This window comes from Humulus lupulus, chromosome 4, assembly GCF_963169125.1.
Source record: "Humulus lupulus chromosome 4, drHumLupu1.1, whole genome shotgun sequence".
Lineage (NCBI taxonomy): Eukaryota > Viridiplantae > Streptophyta > Magnoliopsida > Rosales > Cannabaceae > Humulus > Humulus lupulus.
Window position 1 is genome coordinate 98,296,017 of NC_084796.1, and position 16,249 is coordinate 98,312,265.

At 39.1% G+C, this 16,249-nt stretch overlaps 1 non-coding gene across 1 annotated transcript; it reads left to right on the forward strand.

Annotated features, from left to right (window-relative positions):
* Positions 1-3,251: 3,251 nt before the first annotated feature.
* LOC133833424 (small nucleolar RNA R71) lies at positions 3,252-3,358 on the forward strand. Its single transcript, XR_009892804.1, has one exon. It is a non-coding gene; the product is annotated as a small nucleolar RNA R71 (small nucleolar RNA).
* Positions 3,359-16,249: the final 12,891 nt, after the last annotated feature.

Below are 16,249 nucleotides of genomic sequence, written 5' to 3' on the forward strand. Positions count from 1 at the left end.
AGGCGGAATGGTCTGTAAAGACTGTGATAGGTGAACCAATCAGGTAGGAACGAAACTTGTCAAGTGCGAATACTACAGCAAGTAACTCTTTTTCAGTGGTAGAATAGTTCATTTGAGCACTGTTAAGAGTTCTACTTGTGTAATAGACAATGAAGGGCTTCCCTTCCCTTCTTTGACCTAAGACGGCCCCTATAGCATAATTGTTAGCATCACACATGACTTCGAACGGTAAGTTCCAATCCGGTGGCTGAATGATAGGGGCGGAAGTGAGCTTTTCAACGAGCGTTCGGAAAGATTCCTCACACTCAGGTGTCCAACTGAACACAACATCTTTTGCTAGGAGGTTTGACAAAGGGCGAGCAATTGTCGAAAAATTTTGTATGAACCTCCTATAGAATCCTGCATGCCCAAGAAAAGATCGAATGTCTTTAATAGTCTTGGGGGTGGGCAACTTTGATAAGAGTTCAATCTTTGATTGATCAATCTCAATTCCTCGTTCCGACACAACATGCCCCAAGACTATGCCTGATGGTACCATGAAATGACACTTTTCCCAGTTGAGTACCAAGCCCTTTTCTTTGCAACGTTTAAGCACAGACTCTGAATTGAGAAGGCTTGATTCAAAGGAATCTCCAAAGACTGTCAAATCATCCATGAATACTTCCATACATTTCTCGATCATATCACTAAATATGCTCATCATGCATCGCTGGAAAGTGGCTGGAGCATTGCACAGGCCAAATGGCATGCGCCGAAAGGCAAAAGTACCAAAAGGACAAGTGAATGTGGTCTTATCCTGATCTTCTAAGGAAATCTCGATTTGGTAATACCCTAAATAACCATCAAGAAAACTATAGAAAGGATGACCTGCCACATGTTCCAATATTTGATCGATGAATGGAAGTGGAAAATGGTCTTTGCGGGTGGCTGCATTTAATTTTCTATAATCAATGCACATGCGCCACCCAGTTGAGACCTTGGTAGGAACAAGTTCCCCTTTTTCATTTTGTACCACTGTTACCCCAGATTTCTTGGGAACAACCTGAGTTGGGCTGACCCATTTACTGTCAGCAACAGGATAGATTATGCCAGAATCAAGAAGTTTCAAGACTTCCGTCTTAACTACTTCCTTCATCGTTGTGTTCAATATTCTTTGAGGGTCACGACATGGTATAGCCCCTTCTTCCAATTGAATGTGATGGGAGCAAATTAAAGGACTAATACCTTTGATGTCAGCTATCGTCCATCCTAATGCATCTCTTTGTTCTTACAACACATTGATGATTTGGCGCTCTTGTGTGGCATTAATCTTGGAGGATATTATGACAGGAAAAGTGTTGTTAGCTCCCAGGAAAACATGTTTAAGACCGTCAGGAAGTTGGGCTAACTTTGGTTTAGGAGCTTGTTCAATGGATGGTTTTGGTGTTTCTTGATCTTGAGGGAGTTCCTCAAAGATTGGATTCCAAAACATGGTTCTTCTAGCCTGTGAGTGTTTGCTGATTTCAGGGTTGATTGCAGACTCATCAGGCTCAGAACTTTCTAAAATTTGGAAGAGGTGATTAAAATGACTAGAAGTGTATTTCTATTCGACCTCTTCTGAAATAGGTGTATCGATCAGATAGAGTTGGAAACACTCATCGTTATCAGGCAGTTGTTTGCCAATGTGGAAAACATTTACTTCTAGAGTCATGTTCCCGAAAGAGATTTTCATGAGACCATTCCTATAGTTAATGAGTGCATTTGCTGTTGCGAGGAAAGGTCTACTGAGAATTATGGGAATTTTGGACTCTATACTCACTTCAGATTGAGTGTCCAAGATGAGAAACTCAACAGGGTAATAGAATTTTTCAATTTGAATCAGAACGTCTTCTACTATTCCCCGAGGTTTCTTAATTGATCGATCGGCCAATTGTAGCCCCACGGATGTGGGCTTGAGTTCTCCTAGACCTAATTGCAAGTATATTGAATATGGCATGAGATTTACACTTGCTCCTAAGTCTAGAAGGGCTTGACCAAATTCCTGCTCCCCAATTTGACATGAGATGGTGGGACAACTAGGATCTTTGTACTTAGGCGGTGTCTTGCAGTCAATTACCGCGCTAGCTTGTTCTGCCAAGAATGCAGTTTTCTTGACATGGTGCTTTCTTTTAACGGTGTACAAATCCTTGATAATCGTGGCATAAGCTGGCACTTGTTTGATCACATGCAACAATGGCAAGTTGATCTTCACTTGTGTTAAAAGGTCTAGGATTTCACCATGATTTTCCAGTACCTTTCCAGTGGATTTCAAAGCTTGAGGAAAGGGTGCGTTTACTGGAATGCTTATTGGCACATCATCATCTGGAGTGGGCATTGGCGTACTCATTGTCTTAGTTAACGGTGAAACCGTACTTTGACCACTTCGAGTAGAGATGGCATTAACCTCTTTGAAATTTGTATATGCAGAGGAGGAGGTTTGTGCCATGTGTTGCCCTTTTTGATGGATTAGAGGTTGAGTGGGAAGTCTCCCATGCTCTTGAATCGCCAAAGTAGTGTTTAGCTTTGTCATTTGGATTTTCATGTCCTTCATTTCCTCTACCATTTGTGTGAAACAAGATTTGAGCTCTTGAGTTGAGGCTATCTGAGTTTGCGCAAGCATTTGCAAAGTATTCTCAAGAGAATTACTTGACTGCATGTTATTTTGAGGAGCGTTGTATGATTTTGGTGGTTGTTGTTGCTCAGGCCTCCATTGGCTTCCAGATGCTTGGTTCGAATCATTCCAGCTAAAATTTGGATGGTTGCGCCAACCAGGATTGTAAGTGTTTGAGAAAGGGTTATAAGGCTTCTTTTAATCCCCTAAAGCATTGTAGTGTTCCTCATTTCCTCCTCTTCGCTCACCAAGAGTTGGGCACTCTTGCGGTTGATGTTCCATCCCTCCACAGATGAAGCATGGATCTCGTGTCTCTACCTTTGTAGCCATATGGATTCCTCTACCTTCTTGAGATTTGAAAGCCTCGAATTGTTGTCTTAATGATTCAATTTGGCTTTTGATGTTGTCATCTTCCTTCAATTGGTAGATTCCAGTTGAATGTGGCTTGTCCATAGGACTCGGTCCATTCCATGTGTAGGACTTTTCAGCAAGATCATCGAGGTACTCGAAAGCTTCATCGGGATCTTTTTGAAGGAATTCGCCATTGCACATCATTTGTACGAATTGTCTTTGTCCGGTTGTGAGACAGTCATAGAAATAGCTGATCAGATGTCAGCTTTCATATCCATGATGTGGGCATTGATTTATCAAATCTCTAAACCTCTCCCAGACCTGATGGAAAGTTTCATGGTCTTTCTGGATGAAGGTAGAGATTTGCCTCTTAAGGCTGCTAGTTTTATGGGGCGGGAAATATTTGGCAAAGAATGCTTTTGTCATTTCGTCCCATGTTCTGATAGATCTAGGCCTTAAGGAATACAACCAGCTTTTTGCTTTTTCTTTAAGCGAGAAAGGAAAGAACTTCAATCTCACAATGTTGGTGACATCAGCTCGGTTGTTGAATGTAGCCACCACCTCTTCGAATTCCCGTATATGCACGTACGGACTCTCATTTTCCAACCCATGGAAGGTTGGTAAGAGGTTAATCATGCCAGGTTTGAAATCGAAATTTGGCATATTGTTGGGATACATTATGCATGAAGGTGTGGCTGTACGCGTAGGATGTAAATAATCCTGTAGTGCTCTTGGTTGGACTTCATCTTGATGAGCCATCATGGGTGGTTCAGGAAGTCTCAGTGAATCGGGAGTGTTTGAACGAATGGAAGAAAACGACGAACTAGGAGAGTTTTCTAAAGTTTCTACTTGTTGTCTCACAAATCTCCCTAGTGCGTCTCTGTTTCGTGGCATAAATATTTTTTTAATTTGTAAGTATTATAAGCGCAAGTGTGTAATAATGTAATAAGTATACACCAAAATGTTCCCAGGCCAATTGGAAAGGCTGCCAAGGTACCACTTTAGGCCCAAGAGCTTTTCTAGAACTCCCTGAGGTTCTTAGAAAAGATTGGAGGGTAACGCTAACACATACCTTATTTCTAAGATAGAACAAGTTTGGCTTTTACTAATTTCCACACTTGCACAAATGTTCTCAATAATTTTTTTTGTTTTGTTTTTTTTCTTTTTTTTTTAATTTTATGATTTAAAATTTTATGCTTTTTTTTCGGAAAAAACCTAAATCTAGAAAATAAATTCTAAACCTAAAAGTAAAATAAATAAAATAAAACAATAACAAAAAGAAATGAATAATAAAAAAAATTACTAAGGAAAAATAAAATAAAAGGGAAATAAAAAAATTATACTACTTTTTTTATATAGAAAAAAAAATTAATTTACTAGGCAAACCTTTAATTGTAGAATTACCTCCTTGGCAGCGACGCCAAAAATTGATATCGCTCAATAACTCCTAAGTGGTCGCAGTAATACTCGGGCTATGTCGTATCCACAGAGAGGTAAAATACAAGTAAAAAGGAAGATTAGTAAATCAGAAATAATAAACTTTGAAATGATGTAACTTTGAAAAAGAATATAAACATTAAATAAACAAAATCAAGGAATTAGAATCAGAAAGAAAATATGGAAGGCATAAGTTTCATTCATGCAAACATATATATATTTTAATAAAATTGATTCACTATACTCAACTATAATTCTACACCATTAATTATAGTTGGAAAATATATATAATAAAGCTCACCTTAAATTATGTTCTTTAATTAAATTATAATAACTTCTAATTTTAAAAACATATCATATTATATACTTTAAAGCGAAAAAATACCAATGGAAGAATGCAGTAAAAAGCATATAATATAACAAATATCCTAAATTAAATTAAAAACCTAAATTACATAAGAAGAGCATGACTAGACTTATGTAAAAGATAATAATAAATTTAGAATAAAAATTTGAAAAAAAATAAATTTAATTGTAACAAATATATAGAAATGAAGAACAAAATAAAGGATCAATATATTAAAAATATAATGTTAAACATGAACTCCACTCTAGCCTTTCCACAAGAGAATTTAGCCTAAAATTAATGTAAAATAAATGAAAAGAAATGAAGAAAATAAGTGTTTTTCTCTCCAACAATACTCTCTATACTTCCTTCTACAATGTGATGATTTTTTACTCCATTTGGTACTCTATTTATAGTGTAAATAGGACTCAAAAACGTGTAGAACCGTTTACAAAATAGTGAGAAAATGACTGCAAAATAGGTGCAAAGTGGGAAGTGGCTGCTGGTGGAGTGGGGGACAAGGACTGATCGTGGTAGCTGACGATCGGGCGCGTGGGGAGCAGGGACTAACGAGTGGGACGCGTGTCCTTCTCTGATTGGCTCAGCAGGCGGCTGTCAGGCAGTCAGGTGGATGGGACGTGGCGTCAGGCGGCGGCAGGCAGTCAGGTGGCAGAGCGCGGCTCGGCTCGGCTGGCGTGGCTTGGCTGGCAGAATGGCAGGCTGCCAAGTGGCAGCGTGACATTTGCTGAAGGCTTGGGCCTGGGTGATTTGGGCTTGATTTTGGGTCTATTTCTCCTTCAAAAATACCACTTTATCATCATTTTTTTCAATTATATTTCTTTCTTTCTTCTTTCTTTTTGTTTGTGTAAAAAAATAGATTTTATTTCCTGAAAATTAAACACAAATTAAATTAAAATTAATATTTTCAAATATAAAATATATGACAATAAATCCATGAAAATATTAATTAAAACTTAATTAATTTTACACTTTTAAGACTAATAAAATGATATTTTTGAGCACTAATCACCCGTGAAGACGTACCATCTCTCTCACATACAACTCAGCATACTGATCCACCGTATATGCCGTCTTCACTAGAAGAAAATGAGCTGATTTGGAGTATCTGTCTACTATCACCCACACTGAATCGTGAAGCACTACTGTCCTAGGTAAACCTCCCACAAAGTCCATTGTAATATCCTCCCATTTCCACTCGGGAATACCCAAAGGCTGAAGCAACTCTGCTGGCCACTGATGCTCAGTTTTCACCTGTTGACAGGTTAAACATCTAGCCACGTATTCTACCACATCCTTCTTCATCCCGGGCCACCAATACAATGTCCATAGATCCCGATACATCTTTGTGGTACCCGTATGAAGTGAGTACGACGTAGTATGAAATTCATCCAATATCTCACGTCTAATTCCCACATTAGTCAGAACACAAATCCAACCCTGATACCGTAGTAAACCAACCTCAGAAATAGAATAGTCCTTAGCTGCCCCTACTAAGACATTCTCTCTAACCTCTTGTAATTGACCATCCACTAGCTGACCTTCCTTAATCTGCTCTAATAGGGTTGACTGTAGAGTAATGTTTTCCAACCATCCCACCACCAGTTCTATCCTCGCCTTGGTCATCTCATTAGCCAACTCTCTGGAAATCTGAGTAGAACTAAATAACTGTCTTGAGCTCCTCCGGCTCAATGCATCTGCCACCACGTTGGCTTTCCCTGTGTGGTAAAGAATATCACAATCATAGTCCTTTACCAACTCCAGCCAATGCCTCTACCTCATGTTCAGGTCCTTCTGCGTGAAGAAGTACTTTAAACTCTTATGACCGGCGTATATCTCCCACTTCTCCCCATACACATAATGTCGCTAGATCTTCAGTGCAAATACCACCACTGCTAACTCCAAATCATGGGCAGGATACCACTGCTCATACTCCTTCAGCTGTTGTGACGCATAAGCTATAACATTCTCATTCTACATCAACACACAACCCAAACCCAACCTCGATGCGTCATAATAAACCACAAACTTTCCTTCCTCCGAAGGAAGGCTCAGCACAGGTGTAGTAATAAGTCACAGCTTCAATTCTTGAAAATTATTCTCACACTTGTCTGACCAGACGAACTTCAAATTCTTTCGTGTCAATTCTGTCATCGGTGCCGCAATCCTCGAGAACCCTTCCACAAATCCTCTGTAGTAACCTGCCAACCCGAGGAAGCTCCGAACCTCCATGGCGTTCCTTGGCCTCGGCCAATCTCTCACTACCTTCACCTTACATGGATCCACCTTAATCCCGTGTTCGCCAACTATATGTCCAAGGAATGTCACTTTTGGTAGCCAAAACTCACACTTCTTAAACTTGGCGTACAATTGGTGCTCTCTTAACCTCTGCAGGACCTGTTGAAGATGTAGCTCGTGCTTTGCCTCTGAACTGGAGTACACTAAAATGTCTTCGATGAATACAATGACGAATTGATCAAGGAATTCCTTGAACACCCTGTTCATTAAGTCCATGAAGGCTGCTGGGGCATTGGTTAAACTAAACGACGTGACCAAAAACTCATAATGCCCATACCTCGTTCGGAAGGCCGTCTTCGGTATATCCTCGTCCTTGATCCTCAGCTGGTGATAACCAGATCGAAGATCAATCTTCGAGAATACCGTCTTTCCCTATAGCTAATCGAACAAGTCGTCAATCCTTTGTAGAGGATACTTATTCTTAATATTCAACTTGTTCAACTCCTTGTAGTCTATACACATTCTCAGAGTCCCGTCCTTTTTCTTCACAACCAAAACTGGAGCACCCCATGGCGAATAGCTAGGCCTGATAAACCCTAAATCCAGAAGTTCCTGCAGATGTATCTTCAATTCCTTCAGTCTACTGGTGCCATTCTATATGGTGCCCTCGACACTGGCTCTATTCCCAGTGCCAACTCAATAACAAACTAAATCTCCCTGTGCGGCGGCAGCCCTGGTAAATCCTTAGGGAACACATCCAAGAATTCACGAACCAATCTAGTCTCCTCTGGCCCTGCTGGAAACACTCTAGTAGTATCCACCACACTCTCTAGGAAACCTATACACCCTCCCTGTAGTAGGTCCCTAGCTCTCAACGCTAATATCATGGGTACGTGGGGTCCACATACCGCACCCATGAAAACAAAAGGATATTCTCCCTCTGGTTCGAAGGTCACCATCTTCTTCCTACAATCAATGGTAGCCCCATATCTAACCAGCCAATCCATTCCCAAAATCATGTCAAAGTCCTCCATGCCTAACTCAATCAAGTCTACTGAAAACTCCCTACTGCAACTATCACTGGCAGTGCTCTAATCCACCTCCTAGAAACTACCAATTCCCATGGAGGCAATATAGTTCCAAACCCCGCAGTATAGTACTTACTGGGTCTACACAGTCTATCAGTCACCTTACTAGAAACAAATGAATGTGTAGCACTAGATTCAATCAATACAGTAAAAGGAGAGCCAGCACTAGAAAGCTAACCTGTCACCACCGATGGACTAGCCTCGGCCTCTGCCTGCGTCTGGGTGAACACTCGAGCTGGAGTCAAGCTGTCCACCTTCCTTGCTTCCCCCTTCATCACTGTTGGGCAGTCCTTCTTGAGGTGTCCTACCACCCCGCACACATAACAGGCCTTAGCCTGACATTCGCCCGGAGGGTGTCTTCTGCACCTCGTGCACTCAAGATAGCTCCTCCATGTATCACTGCCTCCCTGACGGCTGCCCTGAGTACCCTGACCTCTCCTATCAGGACCAGGAGCGGTCGAAGTATCAGGGGTCTTCCTCTTTAGATCACTGAGGCCTCTGCCCCTACCAGACCCATAATATGGAGGCACCGCTCTGCGACCCTCTCGCCTTGCAACACCCTCCCCCCAGATCTTGTTCTCCGCTTCCTCAGTGGTAAGAGCCTTCTCAATAGCCTGGGCATAAGTTTTCCTCCCATGTACTGTTGTAATCCTCACATCCCGGGCTATCATAGCATTAAGCCCTCTGATAAATCTGTCCTGCCTAGCTGCATCTGTAGGCACAAGATCTGGTGCGAACTTCACGAGTCTATCAAATTCAGGGCATATTGTGTAACTGTTATGTTGCCCTGAACCAATCCCACAAACTCATTGACCTTTGCTGTCCTGATGGCAACATTGTAATACTTCTAACTGAACAAGTCCTTGAATCGATCTCAACTCAAAGTAGTAACATCCCTGGTCTATGATGCCACTTCCCACCAAACGCGGGCATCCTCTCTCAAGATATATGCGGCACAAGCCACTCTGTCATGAAACTCTACCCTCATGAAATCTAAAATATCAGTAATCATACTCATCCACTGTTCAACCTTTAGTGGATCTAGTCCCCCCTAAAAAGTTGGAGGATGTTGTCTCCTGAATCTCTCATACAATGGTTCCCACTTATTTCCAACCTCCATTGGTTGTACTACTGGTGTCACTACTGGTGGCACAATGGATGCAACACTCCCTGATGGAGCCTACTGTCTCAGAAGTCAGATCTGCTCATCTTGGCTCTGAAGTTGGGCTTGCATATCTGCCACAATCTGCTGCCAGTTCTCGGGGGCTGGTGGAGGGTTCTGGCCCTGGTCTTCATCTCTAGTCTCAGACCTGGTGTCGACTAGTTGTGTAGATTGTCTTGGACGCATAGCTATCCAAGTCAATCTGCAATCAATGACTCGGCAATCAGCGATCAAACTATGATGACAGGGTAACAATCTCTCCTTGCATTACCATTGGAAACATAACTAATCACAAGCAGTCAAATTATAACAGTTTATCCAAATATTCATCCACAACAATGCTAATAAGCATGCCTCAATATCATCACACAACAGTCAAGGGCCAGGCCCTATTAGTATCTCATGCTCCCTATTAATCAAACAGATAACAACATTCATATTTCTTTCCAAACATGTAAACACAATTACCAATCCCTGAGTCGAGCTTGTCTTTAGCGGAGAATGTACATGTTCAGCCAGTCTTCAGGAACTTTTAAACCTACGACGTTGTGATACAAAGTTGTAACACCCTGGATAACCAAGGTGTGACGACCCAACTTATTCTAGACCTTGGATCATTACCAACTACTATACACAAACACTAATCTTAGGAAAATATACATATGAAATAACCATAACTTTATTATAAACTGTAAAGCAAAGGTTAAATACATGAAAATTCACTTAGGATATGGGATCCCATTGTTTTGAAAATATTAAAATAATCATAACTTTAAATCTTAAAATTCGTTACAAAACAAAGTGCGAAAAATACATGTAAAGCATAATTTTAAGTGACTAGAAACAACTTCATCCTCGAATCGTTCACGCAGTCCACCGATTCCATTCTCCCTCAATACACATTCCCAAGCTGCCAAGAGCCACCCATTCAACTGGAAGGTAATGACAGTTGTTGTGTGATTATTATGAGGATGAGTATAACGTCATCCTCGACCATTGACGCAGTCCATTCAATCCATTCATCCTTAACACTCAAGCCAACCTGCCATGAATCTTTCTACCTTCCATAATCATTTTCCTGCATCAAGCTAAAAATAAGGGAATGAGCCTAATGCCCTGTAAGGAAAATCTACTAACAACATACATCATAAACATAAGACTATATCGTAAACATATATTAAAAAACATATGACTATAAAAACATATATCATATAGGACTACAACATTAATGGCCATTAACTCATTAACATGGTATGTGATATAACCATCTAGGTCCTTTGTCTACTAATCGAGGTAGGTTAGATCACAAGGTAGTATATGATAACCCATCTAGGTCCTTTGTCTACTAATCAAGGTAGGGTAAATCATAACTCTAAACCATAAAATGATAAAACCTCTTGGGGCTTGCTATCTAAGTAAGTCATATGCCCAAGTGACTACAAAACATAATCTTAGGGCTTGCTATCTAAGCAAGTCATATGCCCAAGGACTACAAAACATATTTATACATATGCATATTATAGCATAAAACATATCATAACATAAACATATAAACACATATAATCTACCATATTTTCCTTACCAAAATCTGGGATATGGAGACAAGAACAGGATTTGGAACACTCCTAAAACCAACAGTAAGAATGGTTAGTTTCTAAAGAAAAAGAGATGAAAAGAAAACTAAACCATCCGAGTATAAACTTACCAAAAAGAACCTTAAGTTTCAAGAACCTTAAACACATAATCAAGAATCATAAACAAGAGTTAGGATCTGAAAGAAAATAAAAGAAAACTAAAGAACTATGAAAAACTAAACTTAAGGATAAGAATACCTTGAATGATCTTATGACTTGATCTATACCTCGATACCGAAATAACTCTATATCTCACTTCCCAAGTGTTTAGAAAAGCTTAGAATGATAAAGCTTTTAACCCAAAAACCCAAGTGTTTCTCTCTATAGTAAGCTTAGCAACTTGGAGGCTCTGAAGACTGCTTAAAGAATGAAGAAAATGGCTGAGTACTAGGTCCTATATATAGAGTTCAAGGAGTGAAACTAACCCATTTTAATTTGAATAAATAAATGAACATAAAATAAAAAAGATTTGAATTGTCATTCAACAGACGCCCAGAACTCGGTCAAAATCGTTCAAAGGCAGGTCCAAGTGGTTAAGGCTATTTTTAAATTTAAAAATCCTCAAGATTAAAAAATAATGCACCAGGGGCGATATATCGCCCAGACCATTTTCCCGAGCCCCGTTCGATCATTCGTGCGAAGTCGACGTGTTTTCCGTATCTTTCGTAGGCGATATATCGGGCCCTATAGCTGTGATATATCGGCATACGTTGATATATCAAACACGTATTTGCACTTTTTTCAGCATATTTTGAATTGATAAAACAACTTTGACTATGTCTAAACATGATCCTAACAGTTTCTGGAAGGTTCTAGAGCTTCTAGATCTTACTTTTATTTAAACTATTCATCAAAAATACTTAAATCATTAATAAACATGATTATGACAAGAGTCATGCTCTTATAAATTCTATCTAAACCTTAGGTTATAATAAATAATATGTCTAGGACCATCAATATTAATCAAACCTTATGTTATAATTAATATTTCTAAACTATAGGCTAAACTTATAAAATCCATAACTGTTGCTATCAGCTTCCAACTAAGTCCCAGCTTGAACCAAAATCCACGAAAACTAACATACTACAAACTATTACTAACTACTACTATCTACCTAAGTAAAATTCGGGGACACTACACTTGCACTCCACAGAAATGGAAAATTGGAATAAAATGACCAGTTTTTTTATTTTGGAAATTTCTAGTTGAGGCCACATGAGTCGTTGAAACAACAGGTAGATTTCCATCAAAAAAAATCCTTTAGGTTTAGATCCATTTGATCCTTGCCCAAAAAAATCACCAACTTTTTGACTTGCAAGCAGAACATCTTCCAAAACCATAGATCTAGGATTAAGCATTTTGACACTTTTACCAATTTGATCAACTTCATTAGACAAACGTTTGATTTCATAATCTTTAGCAACAATATCAATTTCATATTTTTTGACAAGAAAGTCCAGTTCTTCATTCTCTTCTTGAGAACTTTGTTATTGTTAGCCATCAAACGATTATCTGAACACACTTTCAACCATTGATCATACATGTTTTTGTATGATTCTTTCAAGGAATGCTTACCCAAATCGGATTCATTCGAATCACCTTGGGAACTCTCATTTTCTGAAATAATATTATTTAAAAAGACAATGTTCTCATTCACCTGCATAGAAAGGGGTAAGCCAGAAAAAATAGAAGTTAAGGCAAGATTAGAATTTTCTTCCTCATCACTACTTTTGGACTCCTGGTCACTCCAAGTGGCTTCCATGACTGCAACACCCAGGATAACCAAGGTCGTTACACTGTGTCATTATAAAGGTGAAAAACTTGCTAATCAAGTCATATAGTAGAAAACGTGACCCTAAAGTCGTAATTAGGTTAGGGTTAAAAGATTTTGGTCATAAATAGGAAATTTCTCATTAAAATAAACGTTTAATACATAGGATCCCAAAATATGTTTTAAAGGATAGTTTACAAAATTTCAAAGTTTATGTACAACCACAAGCCATTCTAATGGCAAAATAGGCACTTTAGGTTCTTTTGTCCCTGTACCATCCCTCGGCCATGGCGATCGATCAGCTGACAATGTACATTCCGCCCCCAGAGCTCTCCAAATCAGGGTTGGTCCAGCCTATCCTTGCCTTTACCTGCACCATGTAGCACCCATGAGCCAAGGCCCAGCAAGAAAACCATAATATAGAGCATAATCATTAATCAATAGTCAGATAATTCACAAATCATCAATCAGATACTCAGTAGACCACATTGTTCACATAATCAGTGTTATCAATTTGCAAACCAATAATCAATCATCCAAGTAATAAACATGCCATAATAATCAAATCAATATCAATAAACATATCACACAATATCCAGGGTCGACGCCCTTAGGCCGTACCCTCTGTTTATCCCACTGACTTCGGCTCGCTTAGGCCGAGCTAAGGGATTATATACTTAACCTCAGCTACCAAAGGCCGAGCCGCGTCCTTGTGCGCCAATATTAATTTTGGCACTCTCAGGTCGTTTATTTCATGCTCACATGGCATAATACCATCATACAACATTACATACAAGTATAGGGAACTCTTAGACCCAACATAACCACATAACTGTGTGCAATTTTCTTACCTTTAATTCCGAGTGCTTAGCTAATTGAGACGACCCTCGAGCACGATCTCGTTCCGAGCCCTAGCATACACCTAGTCACATTCCATAAAATAGTACCTCAATAAGTTTGAATTTCAAAGAACAATCTCAGGACCAAACTCGTGCCCTCGGGACCCCAAGTTCCACCCAACGCGGGGGGCGCCCCCAAGCAAAAACCCTAAGAAAAATACCCAAAACCAATTTATGGAGGCTGGGCAGCGCTACAGCGCCACATGGTGGGTGCTACAGCACTAGATTCAGAGACCCAAGCCCCCCAGAAAACATGGCCTAGCACTGTAGCGCTCCCAACCTAGCGCTACAGCGCTACAACCAGCACATTCAGAAATCTGGGTTTTTCCTTCGAACTTTCCCTAGCCAAAACTCCATAAACCCACTCCAAACCTCAACTAAAATCCAGATCGAGCCTACAATCCACTATATCTCGTCCAACATAATCTAAAAACATCAAAACTTAGCTAATAGCATCATTTAACACGGAAAACCAGAATTGAGCTTGAAGCTCAAGAACTTCATCTGAAAACCAGAAAACCCAAATGATCAAGATCAGAATTTTTTACCTTAGCTGAGTGAATTCAACCCTAGGTTGCCTTCAATGCCCTTCGAGACTTTAATTCCTCAAATCCCCAAGCTGAAGTCCTTAAATTCCCATCCAATATTCAAATTCAAAGATCAATCTTAACAAAATTTAGTAAACTCAGAAAAACCATAAACCTTACCTTAATTGGAAAATAACTCCAACTGAATCTCTTAGCTACTCCAAGGATCAACACCTCAAACCAAGCCTAGACTTCATCTGATTTTACAACTTCAAAATCCTCAAGGAAGAGTGAGAGGAGAATAAATCGTGAGAAAGAGGGAGAGAGCTCTGTTTTTCTTCTTTCTTTCTTTTTTTTCCTTTCCTTTCCTTTAGTTTCTACCACTTTCCCCCTTAAGCTCTAAAATACATCAGACAAATCAAGTATATCCCTTAGTAACCCAAAAGACTCTTTTGCCCTCCCAATTAAATCCAAGTCTTTTAATCACTCTAAGGGCATTTTGGTCATTTGCTCCCAATTCTTGCTAATTCCTCGGGTGTCCCTAATGTTTATCCCTTAAATCTCGTCATCTAATTAATCACCAATTATTTTCCCCAATGTCTAAAATTCTCCAATATATTTCCCAAATTCCTAGAAACACCCCCAAGCTTCCCCCGAGCCAGGTATAAATCCCTGCCGTGACTATTTCGCTAAATCGCTCACTAGGATCGCCTTGAGCCACATGCTGCAAATACATCCACATAATAATGTGGTCTTAACAATTTACCAGAAATAATCGCATTTATCCCCTCAATGGGACAAAATTACAAATATGCCCTTATAAGCTAAACAGGGCCCGCATGCTTATTAATACTCATAAACATGCATTTCACATATCCATATAATCATATAAGCATGCTTATCACATAATCATTCATTAAATCAGTTAAATCACATATAAACAAATTATGCCCTCCCGACACACTTACCAAGGCCATTAAGCCTTATTAGTGATTTTGGGTCATTACAATGACCTTCTTATTTTTATTCAAGGTATTGGCACATTCAAATTGAATATGTCCAAAACCTTTACACTCCCTGCATTGAATACCTTTTTATTGGTAGATTGAAGAGGTTTGGAAAAATTATTACCTTTGGAGGATTTAGACATGTTTTTCTTGTTACCAATCTTTTTCATAAACTTAAAGTTTTTTGATAATAAGATCACTTCATCATCATCTTCCTCATTTGAGCTTTCCATTTTCTCTTTGGAAGATTTCAAGGCAATCCATTTATCTTTGACAACAATTGGTTTCTCTTGTTGGGGGATCTTTTGATTAAGTTAAAAAGTTCGAAGAGATCCCATCAATTCCTCAACTTTCAAGGTGTCAAGGTTCTTTACCTCCTCAATGGCTGTGATCTTGGACTGAAACCTGTCAGGAACGGATCTAACATTTTTCCTAACTAAAAAAGAGTCAGACAACTCATCTCCTAAAGCAAAATATTCATTAGTAATGTCAGACAATTCTTCATAAAACTCTGTGAGGGTTTCTTTTTCAGACATGCGAAGGTTTTCAAATCTTGTGATCAACATAACAAGCCTAGATTACTTAACATCAGCGATTGCTTCAAATTGAGTTTGAAGAATTTCCCAAGCATCTTTGGTAGACTCACAAGATGAAATCAATTTTATATAACTCTCACCAACACCATTAAAAACTGCATGTAAATTTTTATTATTATAAATTGACAATTTATCTTCTTCATTAGACCATTCAAGTTTAAATTTTACCTGTGTCTTACCGGATTTTGACTCTGTCTCAACTAGTGGTGTCCAACATGTTAATATTGATCTCCAAGTCCTTTCATCAAGGGATTTGATAAAAGCTTTCATCCTTACTTTCTAGTATGGACAGTTTGTATCATTCAGCGATGGAGGGCGAGTTATAGATCCACCTTTTGCAATGAAAGACATTTCAAAAGAAACAAAACAAACAAAAAACAAAAAAATCTCACTAAGAGTTTAGTGTCCTGCTCTGATACCAATTACAATTCTGTATTTTAATGTTTACCAAATGATTTAATTAAACAACTTAATAGATTGTGGAATAGTGATTAAATTGTTTTGACAGAATCAAAATCTAATATAACGACTAAACCAGTTGTCTG